The sequence below is a fragment of the Oncorhynchus masou genome, unplaced genomic scaffold (genome assembly GCF_036934945.1).
Source record: "Oncorhynchus masou masou isolate Uvic2021 unplaced genomic scaffold, UVic_Omas_1.1 unplaced_scaffold_2340, whole genome shotgun sequence".
NCBI lineage: Eukaryota > Metazoa > Chordata > Actinopteri > Salmoniformes > Salmonidae > Oncorhynchus > Oncorhynchus masou.
Genome location: NW_027008802.1, coordinates 51604 through 68738, shown reverse-complemented (window position 1 = coordinate 68738; position 17135 = coordinate 51604). Strand labels below are relative to the sequence as shown.

Genomic DNA, 17135 nt, shown 5'->3' with positions numbered 1-17135 from the left:
TGTGACCAGAGGAGCTATCAGAATGGTGGGCTGAGTTCTTCAACAAGTATAGCTACATGTATTTATTTTACTAGGCAAGCCAGTTAAGACTGAGATGCAGTGCCTTAGACCACTGTGCCACTCGGGAGCCCCATGCTAACCATCGATAACTTAAATAGTTGAAACTAATGAATTTATACACTTTCTATACAGCAGTATGTGGACACCTTCAAATGAGTGGATTTGGCTATTTCAGCGAAATGGCAGGCCACACAAGCTCACAGAATGGGACCGCCGAGTGTTGAAGCGGGTAGCGTGTACAAATCATCTGTCCTCGGTTGCAACACTCAGTACCTAGTTCCAAACTGTCTCTGGAATCAACGTCAGCACAAGAACTGCTCGCCGGGAGCTTCATGAAATGGGTTTCCATGACCGAGCAGCCGCACACAAGCCTTAGATCACCATGCACAATGCCAAGCGTCGGCTGCAGTGGTGTAAAGCTCGGCTGGAGTGATCTAGGTTTGGCGGATGTCAGAAGAACGCTACCTGCCCCAATGCATAGTGCCAACTGTAAAGTTTGTTGGAGGAGGAATAATGGTCTGGGGCTGTTTGTCATGGTTTGGGCTAGTGCCCTTAGTTCCAGTGAAGGGAAATCTTAATGTTACAGCATAAAATGACACTCTAGACAATTCTGTGCTTCCAACTTTGTGGCAACAGGCAGCAGTTTGGGGAAGACCCTTTCCTGTTTCAGCATGACAATGCCCCCCCCCCTCCGTGCACAAAGTGGGATCCATACAGAAATGGTTTGTCAAGATCGGTGTGGAAGAACTTGACTGGCCTGCACAGAGTCCTGACCTCAACCCCATCGAACGCCTTTGGGATGAACTGGAATGGCGACTGCGTGCCTAATCGCCCGATTTCATTGCCCGATTTCACTAACGCTCTTGTGGCTGAATGGAAGCAAGTCCCCACAGCAATGTTCCCACATCTAGTGGAAAGCCTTCCCAGAATAGTGGAGGCTGTTATAGCAGCAATGTTCCCACATCTAGTGGAAAGCCTTCCTAGAAGAGTGGAGGCTGTTATAGCAGCAATGTTCCCACATCTAGTGGAAAGCCTTCCCAGAATAGTGGAGGCTGTTATAGCAGCAAAGGAGGGAGACCAACTCCATATTTAATGCCCATGATTTTGGAATGAGATGTTGACGAGCAGGTGTCCACATACTTTTGGTCGTGTAGTGTAATTGTGATTCAAACCGCTCCATCGCCACCTGGGGGTAGCAATGCGCATTGCAGGTCAGCAGGAGGCGTGAGGCGTTTGTAATATTAACCGGTTCACTGTGGATGAAGAGAACAATGACACAAACTGTACAGGAGGGTGAACTTCGAACTGTGCTGTTTTTTTTCTGTCCACTGCAACTTTCGGTCGAATGACATAACATGTTACTAAGATTAAGAACATTTTGTACAGTATTTTGTACAGTATTTTGCCATTAATTGATTACCAAGTTTGGACAATACATGGTGAGTTGCTTCTTCTACCTTCTGCATTCCATTGTCAAAAGTTTGCCGAGCAGTCCATATACTCTGTATAGCCAGTCAATCTGTAAACTTGTCTGGATAAATAACCCATCCTAAACGAATAGGCTTACATGACATAAAAGCGCAATTTGATAAGTATGCCCATTGTTTAGCGGGAATATTTATATTTATATGAAAGAAAATAACACAGTTTCATTTGGCCAGGAGAGGGGCGAGTTGAAGTCTCCTGTGGGAGTGGAGTTTCATTTGGCCAGGAGAGAGGCGAGTTGAAGTCCCCGGTGGGAGTGGAGTTTCATTTGGCCAGGAGAGGGGCGAGTTGAAGTCCCCGGCAGGAGTGGAGTGAACTGGTCAGTTGATTAAAATTAGGCCTAGGACCTCATTGATTCTGTAATTTGAATGTCCACCAAAGTATTTTCTATTCAATTCAATTATAATAATTATATTCTAATCTATTATCATTTATTCTATTAATGTTACATATCTTTTTTATGTTTTCCCAGGTAGGCATCAGGTAAACAAATTGTGGAACCAAGGAAAGTGTGTTTCAGACTACTCAAGTGAGGGGTCCTCCTACAACACCAGACACAAGAGATAGAGTAAAAGATAGAAGAAGGTGGAAGAACTCTTCCCTTAATCACGATTTCACAGAAGCCACAACCTTCACAGTAACTGAAGTGACCGGTTAAACTGCAGTTGGATTAGTGACTCTGCCTGGAAAACATGGATGCGTTTGAGGGTCTCCACAGTGTCCGGCTGTCCTCCTCTCCACCCCTTGCCTCTGTCACCAATCCGGGGTATGAGGTTCTGGTGTCAGTCAGATCTGGTATCCAGGTATACTCCAACACCACGTTCTATGGTAAACCCAGTGTTCTAGAGCAGGCTCAGAAGAGAGGGAGAGCCAAATATCACTCCCACCGAGAGGAGACTAAAGAAGAGAGGTGTGAGGTTGGAAGGTAAAAGACACCATTATGGGTTTGATTTGTTATTGTCCTTCACAGCTGTAGGTTGGTTCCAAGCCTGTAGTTTTTAGGATTGTCTTCATATAACCATATAACGAATCTTAATTTTGTACCACATAAAAGTCATATTTCAGATATACGGTGAACGCGAATATTCTGTTTGACAATAATGTGTTCTAACAACACCCTGGGGAAATATTTGGTCATGTTTCTTTTTAAACTGGAAACGGGTTGGGACGGGAGGATGCCTGTCATCATGTGACTTGCGGCAGATTGACTGCACATCTCGTCCCTTTTCACAATCGGAATGAGCAGGAATGACAATAGACTATTTTACAACGCATCGCGAACAACGTCGTATACAGCGACTCAAAACTTGAGGAACAAAATAACATTCGACTAACTTTTCCCAGTTTGATATCTCGATGAAACATTGTAGCCCACGGCGTTTCGTCAGCATTATTTAATAGTAGCATTGTTTTTGAAACGATTGCATCCTTCTAAATGGAATAATATCGTCAGCAAGTAAACGGTTACTGTAACAATTTATGGAGTTCATGGAAACATAAACTGATGCCATCGAGGTCACGGCGACGGTACGAGGGGAATCTTCTAGCCGGGTGGTGAGAGGGTAAGGGCGGAGAGCTGGAATGGGAAACCCGGTGAATGTGTGCTGTTCCGATTGACATAATGGCATTAGGACAAATTCAGCCTCGCATGTTGTTGCGATTCTTAAACGACGATGTGATGTTTTATAATGTTATTGTTGTCAATTATATTTTCAGCATAATCATTGATAACGATGTTGTGTACTTCTAGACAAACGTGATCAGCACAAATATGCAGACGTTGGATTCATGTTATGAATCACATTATGATACGACCAGGATATACAACGGCTGTCAGCCAATTCACGGCTCGAACCACCCAGTTTATAATAGAGATATATTGTATATCATATGTTCTGATTCCGAGTCACCTTACCCCTATACATATCTATCTAGCTCTATGGATCCAATATCCTTGGAAATATGCTACTGGAACTGACCCTGTTTACTTAAGTGTGTTCTTCTTATTTGTATATCTTGTGTGTTTTTGTTATACCTTGTTTCTTCTTCCTAGTATTACATTGTTATCGATTACTGCATGTTAGGGGTTAAAGTTAGCAAGAACAGCATTTCCCTGTTACTTGTGCACGTGACATTAAAATTTGAGATTAACACGATGTACAAAACATTAACACCTTCCTAATACTTTAGTCAAATAGTATATCTGTTTGGGCTTCTTGCGGTCAGTTTGCAGTCTACAAAGTATTTGTAATTAGGTCCAGGCACCCTGACCGTCGCTCAAAAAATCAAAACCAAACAAACAAATCGTCCAGGGCCTGAATCGAGTTGTTGATCGTGGACACAGACTCTCTGAATCGAGTTGTTGATCGTGGACACAGACTATCTGAATCGAGTTGTTGATCGTGGACACAGACTCTCTGAATCGAGTTGTTGATCGTGGACACAGACTCTCTGAATCGAGTTGTTGATCGTGGACACAGACTCTCTGAATCGAGTTGTTGATCGTGGACACAGACTCTCTGAATCGAGTTGTTGATCGTGGACACAGACTCTCTGAATCGAGTTGTTGATCGTGGACACAGACTCTCTGAATCGAGTTGTTGATCGTGGACACAGACTCTCTGAATCGAGTTGTTGATCGTGGACACAGACTCTCTGAATCGAGTTGTTGATCGTGGACACAGACTCTCTGAATCGAGTTGTTGATCGTGGACACAGACTCTCTGAATCGAGTTGTTGATCGTGGACACAGACTCTCTGAATCGAGTTGTTGATCGTGGACACAGACTCTCTGAATCGAGTTGTTGATCGTGGACACAGACTATCTGAATTGCTCTTGCACTGATTCTATTCACAACAACACGTCTATATAAACGCACACGACACTGATACCCTACACCCCCCCCCCGCCCCCCATTGCACACGCATATCGAGACAACACACGTGCACGCACACACACTTTCACATTCATCATTTGCTGCTGCTACTATGATCTTTATTTTTTTCTGTTATTATTGTTATTATACATCCTGATGTCACTTTACCCTGCCTTCATGTACATATCTACCTCTAATACCTTATTATTATCTATCCTGATGTCACTTTACCCTGCCTTCATGTACATATCTACCTCTAATACCTTATTATTATCTATCCTGATGTCACTTTACCCTGCCTTCATGTACATATCTACCTCTAATACCTTATTATTATCTATCCTGATGTCACTTTACCCTGCCTTCATGTACATATCTACCTCTAATACCTTATTATTATCTATCCTGATGTCACTTTACCCTGCCTTCATGTACATATCTACCTCTAATACCTTATTATTATCTATCCTGATGCCTAGTCACTTTACCCTGCCTTCATGTACATATCTACCTCAAATACCTTATTATTATCTATCCTGATGTCACTTTACCCTGCCTTCATGTACATATCTACCTCAAATACCTTATTATAATCTATCCTGATGCCTAGTCACTTTACCCTGCCTTCATGTACATATCTACCTCAAATAGCTTATTATTATCTATCCTGATGTCTAGTCACTTTACCCTGCCTTCATGTACATATCTACCTCAAATACCTTATTATTATCTATCCTGATGCCTAGTCACTTTACCCTGCCTTCATGTACATATCTACCTCAAATACCTTATTATTATCTATCCTGATGTCTAGTCACTTTACCCTGCCTTCATGTACATATCTCCCTCAAATACCGTATCTATCTGATGCCTAGTCACTTTACCCTGCCTTCATGTACATATCTACCTCAAATACCTTATTATTATCTATCCTGATGTCACTTTACCCTGCCTTCATGTACATATCTACCTCAAATACCTTATTATTATCTATCCTGATGTCTAGTCACTTTACCCTGCCTTCATGTACATATCTACCTCAAATACCTTATTATTATCTATCCTGATGCCTAGTCACTTTACCCTGCCTTCATGTACATATCTACCTCAAATACCTTATTATTATCTATCCTGATGTCTAGTCACTTTACCCTGCCTTCATGTATACATCTACCTCAAATACCTTATTATTATCTATCCTGATGCCTAGTCACTTTACCCTGCCTTCATGTACATATCTACCTCAAATACCTTATTATTATCTATCCTGATGTCTAGTCACTTTACCCTGCTTTCATGTACATATCTACCTCTAATACCTCATTATTATCTATCCTGATGTCTAGTCACTTTACCCTGCTTTCATGTACATATCTACCTCTAATACCTCATTATTATCTATCCTGATGTCTAGTCACTTTACCTTCATGTACATATCTACCTCAAATACCTTATTATTATCTATCCTGATGCCTAGTCACTTTACCCTGCCTTCATGTACATATCTACCTCAAATACCTTATTATTATCTATCCTGATGCCTAGTCACTTTACCCTGCCTTCATGTACATATCTACCTCAAATACCTTATTATTATCTATCCTGATGCCTAGTCACTTTACCCTGCCTTCATGTACATATCTTCCTCAAATACCTTATTATTATCTATCCTGATGTCTAGTCACTTTACCCTGCCTTCATGTACATATCTCCCTCAAATACCGTATCTATCTGATGCCTAGTCACTTTACCCTGCCTTCATGTACATATCTACCTCAAATACCTTATTATTATCTATCCTGATGTCACTTTACCCTGCCTTCATGTACATATCTACCTCAAATACCTTATTATTATCTATCCTGATGTCTAGTCACTTTACCCTGCCTTCATGTACATATCTACCTCAAATACCTTATTATTATCTATCCTGATGCCTAGTCACTTTACCCTGCCTTCATGTACATATCTACCTCAAATACCTTATTATTATCTATCCTGATGTCTAGTCACTTTACCCTGCTTTCATGTACATATCTACCTCTAATACCTCATTATTATCTATCCTGATGTCTAGTCACTTTACCCTGCTTTCATGTACATATCTACCTCTAATACCTCATTATTATCTATCCTGATGTCTAGTCACTTTACCCTGCTTTCATGTACATATCTACCTCAAATACCTTATTATAATCTATCCTGATGTCTAGTCACTTTACCCTGCCTTCATGTACATATCTACCTCTAATACCTTATTATAATCTATCCTGATGTCTAGTCACTTTACCCTGCCTTCATGTACATATCTACCTCAAATACCTTATTATCTATTCTGATGTCTAGTCACTTTACCCTGCCTTCATGTACATATCTTCCTCAAATACCTTATTATTATCTATCCTGATGCCTAGTCACTTTACCCTGCCTTCATGTACATATCTACCTCAAATACCTTATTATTATCTATCCTGATGCCTAGTCACTTTACCCTGCCTTCATGTACATATCTACCTCTAATACCTCATTATTATCTATCCTGATGCCTTCATGTACATGTCTACCTCAAATACCTTATTATTATCTATCCTGATGTCACTTTACCTTCATGTACATATCTACCTCTAATACCTTATTATCTATCCTGATGACTAGTCACTTTACCCTGCCTTCATGTATACATCTACCTCAAATACCTTATTATTATCTATCCTGATGTCTAGTCACTTTACTCTGCCTTCATGTACATATCTACCTCAAATACCTTATTATTATCTATCCTGATGTCTAGTCACTTTACCCTGCCTTCATGTATACATCTACCTCTAATACCTCATTATTATCTATCCTGATGCCTTCATGTACATGTCTACGGTGCATTTTGAAAGTATTCAGACCCTTTGACTTTTTCTACATTTTTGTTACCATTACAGCCTTATTCTACACGCAATACCCAATAATGACAAAGCAAAAACACAGGAAATATCACATTTACATAAGTATTCAGACCGTTTACTCAGCACTTTGTTGAAGCACCTTTGGCAGTGACTACCGCCTGGAGTCTTCTTGGGTGTGATGTTACAAGCTTGGCACACCTGTATTTGGGGTTTCTCTCATTCTTCCCTGCAGATCCTCTCAAGCTCTGTCAGGTTGGATGGGGAGCGTCGCTGCACAGCTATTTTCAGGTTTCTCCAGAGATGTTCGATCAGGTTCAAGTCCGTGCTCTGCCTGGGCCAGTCAAGGACATTCAGAGACTTGTCCCGAAGCCACTCCTTTTCTTGGCTGTGTGTTTTAGGGTCGTTGTCCTGTTGGAAGGTGAACCTTCGCCCCAGTCTGAGGTCCTGATCGCTCTGGAGCAGGTTTTCATCAAGGATCTCGCTGTACTTTGCTCTGTTCATCTTTCCCCCGATCCTGACTAGTCTCCCAGTCCCTGCCACTGAAAAACGTCCCACAACATGATGCTGCCACCACCATGCTTCACTGTAGAGATGGTGCCAGGTTTCATCCAGACGTGACGCTTGGCATTCAGGCCAAAGACTTCAATCTTGGTTTCATCAGACCAGAGAATCTTGTTTCTTACGGTCACAGGTTCCTTTAGGTGCCTTTTTGGCAAACTCCAAGCGGGCTGTCACGTGCCTTTTACTGAGGAGTTGCATCTGTCTGGCCACACTACCAAAAAGGCCTGATTGGTGGAGTGCTGCAGAGATGGTTGTCCTTCTGGAAGGTTCTCCCATCGCCACAGAGGAACTCTGGGTCTGAATACTTTCCCGAATCTCAAATAACTACCTCTGCACATTGATCTGGTACTGGTACTCCCTGTATATAGCCCCACATTGATCTGGTACACCCTGTATATAGCCCCACATTGATCTGGTACTGGTACTCCCTGTATATAGCTCCACATTGATCTGGTACTGGTACACCCTGTATATAGCTCCACATTGATCTGGTACTGGTACTCCCTGTATATAGCCCCACATTGATCTGGTACTGGTACTTCCTGTCTATAGCTCCACATTGATCTGGTACCACCTGTATATAGCTCCACATTGATTTGGTACTCCCTGTATATAGCCCCACATTGATCTGGTACTGGTACTCCCTGTATATAGCTCCACATTGATATGGTTCTCCATGTATAGAGCTCCACATTGATCTGGTACTCCCTGTATATAGCTCCACATTGATCTGGTACTCCCTGTATATAGCCCCACATTGATCTGGTACTCCCTGTATATAGCTCCACATTGATCTGGTACTCCCTGTATATAGCTCCACAATGATCTGGTACTCCCTATATATAGCTCCACATTGATCTGGTACTCCCTGTATATAGCTCCACAATGATCTGGTACTCCCTGTATATAGCCCCACATTGATATGGTACTCCCTGTATATAGCTCCACATTGATCTGGTACTGGTACTCCCTGTATAGAGCTCCACATTGATCTGGTACTCCCTGTATATAGCCCCACATTGATCTTGTACTCCCTGTATATAGCTCCACATTGATTTGGTACTCCCTGTATATAGCCCCACATTGATCTGGTACTGGTACTCCCTGTATATAGCTCCACATTGATATGGTTCTCCATGTATAGAGCTCCACATTGATCTGGTACTCCCTGTATAGAGCTCCACATTGATCTGGTACTCCCTGTATATAGCCCCACATTGATCTGGTACTCCCTGTATATAGCTCCACATTGATCTGGTACTCCCTGTATATAGCTCCACAATGATCTGGTACTCCCTATATATAGCTCCACATTGATCTGGTACTCCCTGTATATAGCTCCACAATGATCTGGTACTCCCTGTATATAGCCCCACATTGATATGGTACTCCCTGTATATAGCTCCACATTGATCTGGTACTGGTACTCCCTGTATAGAGCTCCACATTGATCTGGTACTCCCTGTATATAGCCCCACATTGATCTTGTACTCCCTGTATATAGCTCCACATTGATCTGGTACTCCCTGTATATAGCTCCACATTGATCTGGTACTCCCTGTATATAGCTCCACATTGATCTGGTACTGGTACTCCCTGTATATAGCTCCACATTGATCTGGTACTGGTACTCCCTGTATATAGCTCCACATTGATCTGGTACTCCCTGTATATAGCTCCACATTGATCTGGTACTGGTACTCCCTGTATATAGCTCCACAATGATCTGGTACTCCCTGTATATAGCTCCACAATGATCTGGTACTCCCTGTATATAGCTCCACATTGATCTGGTACTCCCTGTATATAGCTCCACATTGATCTGGTACTCCCTGTATATAGCTCCACATTGATCTGGTACTCCCTGTATATAGCTCCACATTGATCTGGTACTCCCTGTATTTAGCTTCATTCAGTCTACACCCGTTGTATTCCATGTCACAAACAACATTCAATTTGACAACCAAGTCCTTATTATATTCCTTTTTTTAAACTACTTATCTAAGTCAGTTAAAAATAAAATCTTATTTATAATGACGGCCAAACCCTAACCACGCTGGGTCAATTGTGTTTTAAAAATTTATTTAACTAGGCAAGTCAGTTAAGAACAAATTCTTATTTTCAATGACGGCCTAGGAACAGTGGGTCAATTGCCTTGTTCAGGGGCAGAACGACAGATTTGTACCTTGTCAGCTCGGGGATTTGTTCTTGCTCGTCCAACGCTCTAACCACTAGGCTAGATGAGATGCAGTGTCTTAGACTGCTGCGCCACTCGGGAGCCCCCCCATTTCACTACCTAATTTTCTCTATCTCAAGCAAGCAGCTGAAGGGGCTCGTTAGCTTACATGTTCATGTAGCCATTGCACTTAACAGACACGTTTTTAAATCTCATCTTTTGATGTTTTCTAAAGGTTGGTAGACCTGGAGCCAGGTCCAATCCCCAGGGTGGAGGGTGACCCCAGGCCCACCAGGCCCCAGGAGCAGGGTACCCAGGCCAGGGGCAGAGAGGGCAGCAGACTGGAGCGTGCTGCCCAGCTGGAGGGTGACCCCAGGCCCACCAGGCCCCAGGAGCAGGGTACCCAGGCCAGGGGCAGAGAGGGCAGCAGACTGGAGCGTGCTGCCCAGCTGGAGGGTGACCCCAGGCCCACCAGGCCCCAGGAGCAGGGTACCCAGGCCAGGGGCAGAGAGGGCAGCAGACTGGAGCGTGCTGCCCAGCTGGAGGGTGACCCCAGGCCCACCAGGCCCCAGGAGCAGGGTACCCAGGCCAGGGGCAGAGAGGGCAGCAGACTGGAGCGTGCTGCCCAGCTGGAGGGTGCCCGGGGCGGGGAGCATGAAGACAATGTGTCCCGCCTCCGGAGCTCTTCCCTGGAGATCAGAGAGAAGGGATCAGAGATCCTCAGAGAGCAGCTAGATGCTGCACAGAAGGTGTCTGAGGCCCATCTTGTTATTCAGTACACCTCTTCTATTCTGACCCAGTTCTCCTCTACACCTCTTCTATTCTGACCCAGTTCTCCTCTACACCTCTTCTATTCTGACCCAGTTCTCCTCTACACCTCTTCTATTCTGACCCAGTTCTACCCTACAACTCTTCTATTCTGACCCAGTTCTCCTCTACACCTCTTCTATTCTGACCCAGTTCTCCTCTACACCTCTTCTATTCTGACCCAGTTCTCCTCTACACCTCTTCTATTCTGACCCAGTTCTCCTCTACACCTCTTCTATTCTGACCCAGTTCTCCTCTACACCTCTTCTATTCTGACCCAGTTCTACCCTACAACTCTTCTATTCTGACCCAGTTCTACCCTACAACTCTTCTATCCTGACCCAGTTCTACTCTACACCTCTTCTATTCTGACCCAGTTCTACCCTACACCTCTTCTATCCTGACCCAGTTCTACCCTACAACTCTTCTATCCTGACCCAGTTCTACCCTACAACTCCTCTATCCCCTCCCAGGAGCTGAAGCTGAAGGATAAGGAGTGCGAGCGCCTGTCACAGATCCGGGATCAACTAGAGCAGGAGCTGGAGGAGCTAACTGCCAGTCTGTTTGAGGTAGGAAGGAATGACTACGAGGCCTGGTACAACCTACAGCTAGCTGAACTAGTGAAGGACTGACTACGAGGCCTGCTACAACCTACAGCTAGCTGAACTAGTGAAGGACTGACTACGAGGCCTGCTACAACTTACAGCTAGCTGAACTAGTGAAGGACTGACTACGAGGCCTGCTACAACCTACAGCTAGCTGAACTGGTGAAGGACTGACTACGAGGCCTGCTACAACCTACAGCTAGCTGAACTAGTGAAGGACTGACTACGAGGCCTGCTACAACTTACAGCTAGCTGAACTAGTGAAGGACTGACTACAAGGCCCGCTACAACCTACAGCTAGCTGAACTGGAGAAGGACTGACTACGAGGCCTGCTACAACTTACAGCTAGCTGAACTGGTGAAGGACTGACTACGAGGCCTGCTACAACCTACAGCTAGCTGAACTAGTGAAGGACTGATTTTGAGGCCTGCTTCAACTTACAGCTAGCTGAACTAGTGAAGGACTGACTACGAGGCCTGCTACAACTTACAGCTAGCTGAACTAGTGAAGGACTGACTACGAGGCCTGCTACAACCTACAGCAAGCTGAACTGAAGGACTGACTACGAGGCCTGCTATAACCTACAGCTAGCTGAACTAGTGAAGGACTGACTACGAGGCCTGCTACAACTTACAGCTAGCTGAACTGGCGATGGTGTAAGTACACCTGGACTTAGAAAGGTGTGAACATTGCATGTTAACTATGTCCTTTTTTTTTGCTGTTTCCCAAGGAAGCTCACAGGATGGTGCGTGAAGCCAACGTGAAACAAGCAACAGCAGAGAAACAGCTGAAGGAGGCTCAGGGAAAGGTCTGTTTATGTCTCCTGTTTAAACTAAAGACTTTATCCTTCAGGGTCAGAGAGGTGTGTGTGTGTGTGTGTGTGTGTGTGTCGGGATGGGTACAATCCATAACTACTGTCAATAACTTGTGTTCTTGTATCTCCCCAGAGTGATGTTCTGCAGGCGGAGGTGTCAGCCTTGAAGACCATGGTCCTGACCTCCACCCCGTCTTCCCCTAACCGCCGGGCCCACCCTCAGCTCCTCTCCCCGGGCACTAGGTCCAGGGGTGCCAGCCCCCACCATGGAGGGGGACACGCACGCAACAAGAGTGCCAGTGGTGCCCTCCCATTGGCCCCTGGTGGGCACTCAGACCTGCCCTCTGACCTGCAACCAGTCAGAGAGGACAAAGAGGTAGGGCCAGCTGCCTTCAGAGTACAGACCAGCTGTGTCTGAATACCCATAATGCTGTTCTAAGTAGTAGGCTTTTTGTGTTTTTGCAAAAAAGACATTTTATAGCATGTGCGTTTTTATTATTGTCTGCTTTAAATGCCAGGATGTCATACTCATTTCGGCTTTTCATCTAGTAGAATTCACTGGACACTATTGATGAAAATAATGGTCTTGGGAACCAACTCTACTACTGCTTCCTACTATAACTCTGCTTCCTACTATAACTCTGCTTCCTACTATAACTCTGCTTCCTACTATAACTCTGCTTCCTACTATAACTCTGCTACTGCTTCCTACTATAACTCTGCTTCCTACTATAACTCTGCTTCCTACTATAACTCTGCTACTGCTTCCTACTATAACTCTGCTACTGCTTCCTACTATAACTCTGCTTCCTACTATAACTCTGCTTCCTACTATAACTCTGCTTCCTACTATAACTCTGCTACTGCTTCCTACTATAACTCTGCTACTGCTTCCTACTATAACTCTGCTTCCTACTATAACTCTGCTTCCTACTATAACTCTGCTACTGCTTCCTACTATAACTATGCTTCCTACTATAACCATGCTTCCTACTATAACTCTGCTACTGCTTCCTACTATAACTCTGCTACTGCTTCCTACTAAAACTCTACTACAACTTCCTACTAAAACTCTGCTACTGCTTCCTACTATAACTATGCTTCCTACTATAACTCTACTACTGGTTCCTACTATAACTATGCTTCCTACTATAACTCTGCTACTGCTTCCTACTATAACTCTGCTACTGCTTATAACTCTGCTACTGCTTCCTACTATAACTCTGCTACTGCTTCCTACTAAAACTCTGCTACTGCTTCCTACTAAAACTCTGCTACCGCTTCCTACTATAACTCTGCTACTGCTTCCTACTAAAACTCTGCTTCCTACTAAAACTCTACTACTGGTTCCTACTATAACTATGCTTCCTACTATAACTCTGCTACTGCTTATAACTCTGCTACTGCTTCCTACTAAAACTCTGCTTCCTACTAAAACTCTACTACTGGTTCCTACTATAACTATGCTTCCTACTATAACTCTACTACTGGTTCCTACTATAACTATGCTTCCTACTAAAACTCTGCTACCGCTTCCTACTATAACTCTGCTACTGCTTCCTACTATAACTCTGCTTCCTACTAAAACTCTGCTACCGCTTCCTACTATAACTCTGATTCCTACTATAACTCTGCTACTGCTTCCTACTAAAACTCTACTACTGGTTCCTACTATAACTATGCTTCCTACTATAACTCTGCTACTGCTTCCTACTAAAACTCTGCTACCGCTTCCTACTAAAACTCTACTACTGCTTCCTACTAAAACTCTACTACTGCTTCCTACTAAAACTCTACTACTGCTTCCTACTAAAACTCTGCTTCCTACTATAACTCTGCTTCCTACTATAACTCTGCTACTGCTTCCTACTATAACTCTGCTACTGCTTCCTACTAAAACTCTGCTACTGCTTCCTACTATAACTCTGCTACTGCTTCCTACTATAACTCTGATTCCTACTATAACTCTACTACTGATTCCTACTATAACTCTGCTACTGCTTCCTACTATAACTCTGATTCCTACTATAACTCTACTACTGATTCCTACTATAACTCTGCTATTGCTTCCTACTATAACTCTGCTTCCTACTATAACTCTGCTACTGCTTCCTACTATAACTCTGCTTCCTACTATAACTCTGCTTCCTACTATAACTCTGCTTCCTACTATAACTCTGATTCCTACTATAACTCTGCTACTGATTCCTACTATAACTCTGCTATTGCTTCCTACTATAACTCTGCTTCCTACTATAACTCTGCTTCCTACTATAACTCTGCTACTGCTTCCTACTATAACTCTGCTTCCTACTATAACTCTGCTACTGCTTCCTACTATAACTCTGCTTCCTACTATAACTCTGCTTCCTACTATAACTCTGCTTCCTACTATAACTCTGCTTCCTACTATAACTCTGCTTCCTACTATAACTCTGCTTCCTACTATAACTCTGCTACTGCTTCCTACTATAACACTGCTTCCTACTATAACTCTGCTACTGCTTCCTACTATAACTCTGCTTCCTACTATAACTCTGCTTCCTACTATAACTCTGCTTCCTACTATAACTCTGCTACTGCTTCCTACTATAACTCTGATTCCTACTATAACTCTGCTACTGCTTCCTACTATAACTCTGATTCCTACTATAACTCTACTACTGATTCCTACTATAACTCTGCTACTGCTTCCTACTATAACTCTGCTTCCTACTATAACTCTGCTTCCTACTATAACTCTGATTCCTACTATAACTCTACTACTGATTCCTACTATAACTCTGCTATTGCTTCCTACTATAACTCTGCTTCCTACTATAACTATACTGCTGCTTCCTACTATAACTCTGCTTCCTACTACAACTCTGCTACTGCTTCCTACTATAACTCTGATTCCTACTATAACTCTGCTACTGCTTCTTACTATAACTCTGCTACTGCTTCCTACTATAACTCTGATTCCTACAATAACTCTGCTACTGCTTCCTACTATAACTCTGCTTCCTACTATAACTCTGCTACTGCTTCCTACTATAACTCTGATTCCTACTATAACTCTGCTACTGCTTCCTACTATAACTCTGCTACTGCTTCCTACTATAACTCTGCTTCCTACTTTAACTATACTGCTGCTTCCTACTATAACTCTGCTTCCTACTATAACTCTGATTCCTACTATAACTCTACTACTGATTCCTACTATAACTCTACTACTGATTCCTACTATAACTCTGCTATTGCTTCCTACTATAACTCTGCTTCCTACTATAACTCTACTACTGATTCCTACTATAACTCTGCTATTGCTTCCTACTATAACTCTGCTTCCTACTATAACTCTACTACTGATTCCTACTATAACTCTGCTTCCTACTATAACTCTGCTTCCTACTATAACTCTACTACTGATTCCTACTAACTCTGCTATTGCTTCCTACTATAACTCTACTACTGATTCCTACTATAACTCTACTACTGATTCCTACTATAACTCTTGTCAATGTATTTCTCTCCTCTCTTCCCTTTCTATTTTCATCTTCCTCTTCCTTACATCATGTGATCCTCTTCCTTCTTCCTGTTTTCTCTTGATCGTCATCTTACCCTGCCATCTTCTTCTTTCTCTTTCAATCTCTCCCTCCCTCCATCGCTCTCTCTCCCATCCTTCATTTCTTTCTCTCTCTCCCTCTATTTCTCCCTCCCTCCCTCTCTCCCTCTCATCTCTCTTTTTCTCTCTCCCTTCCTCCCTCCATCTCACCTTCTCTCCATCTCACCTTCTCTCCATTCCTCCCTCCCTCCATCTCACCTTCTCTCCTTCCCTCCATCTCACCTTCTCTCTCTTCCTCCCTCCCTCCATCTCACCTTCTCTCCCTCCCTCCATCTCACCTTCTCTCCCTTCCTCCCTCCCTCCCTCCATCTCACCTTCTCTCCCTCCCTCCATCTCACCTTCTCTCCCTCCCTCCATCTCACCTTCTCTCCATTCCTCCATCTCACCTTCTCTCCATTCCTCCCTCCCTCCATCTCACCTTCTTTCCCTCCCTCCATCTCACCTTCTCTCCCTTCCTCCCTCCCTCTCTCCATCTCTCTTTCTCTCTCTCTCCCTCTCTCCTTTCTCAGCCTACTGTTCCTGCGCTCCTCTTGCTGATTCTATGTCTGGTTCCGGGTCACTCTGTCTCTGTGACCTCTGGGCAGAGCAGGGGGAGAGGCCACGGTCTCTCAGCCGCCAGGTAACCACAAACCTCTGGTTCCTCAAGGTTTCCTTCTTGTTGTTTCTTTGCCACTGTGATTCTGCTTGGTCTTTGCGCCTTGGATGGGGTGACCGTAAAACGCTTTGGGACAACTGAAATCATAAAATACTTTATAACGGCGCCTATACACTGAGTATATTGAGTATACAAAACATTATGAACACCGTCCTAATATTGAGTTGCACCTCTCCTCCCCTTTTACCCTGTGAACAGCCTCCATTAGTCAGGGCATGGACTCTACAAGGTGTCGAAAGCATTCCACAGAGATGCTGGCCCATATTGACGCCAATGCTTCTTCCCACAGTTGTGTCAAGTTGGCTGGATGTCCTTTGGGTGGTGAACCATGGGTGGTGGGTGGTGAAACTGTGAAGTATGGAAAAACCCAGCAGCGTTGAAGTTTTTGACACAAACCGGTGCACCTCCATCTTTTGTCTTGCCCGTTCACCCTCTGAATGGCACACACACACAATCCATGTCTCAATTGTCTCAAGGCTTAAAAATCCCTTCTTGAACCTGTCTCCTCCACTTCATCTACACTGATTTGAAGTGGATACAGCAAGTGACATCAAATCAAGGGATCATAGCTTTAACCTGGATACTCGATAT

The 17135-nt window shown here is 43.6% G+C and overlaps 1 pseudogene; it reads left to right on the top strand.

Moving 5' to 3' along the window:
* The first annotated feature begins 1331 nt into the window (after positions 1–1331).
* The window catches only part of LOC135533364 (guanine nucleotide exchange factor for Rab-3A-like), a 28436-nt pseudogene continuing 12632 nt past the window's right edge, over positions 1332–17135 (top strand).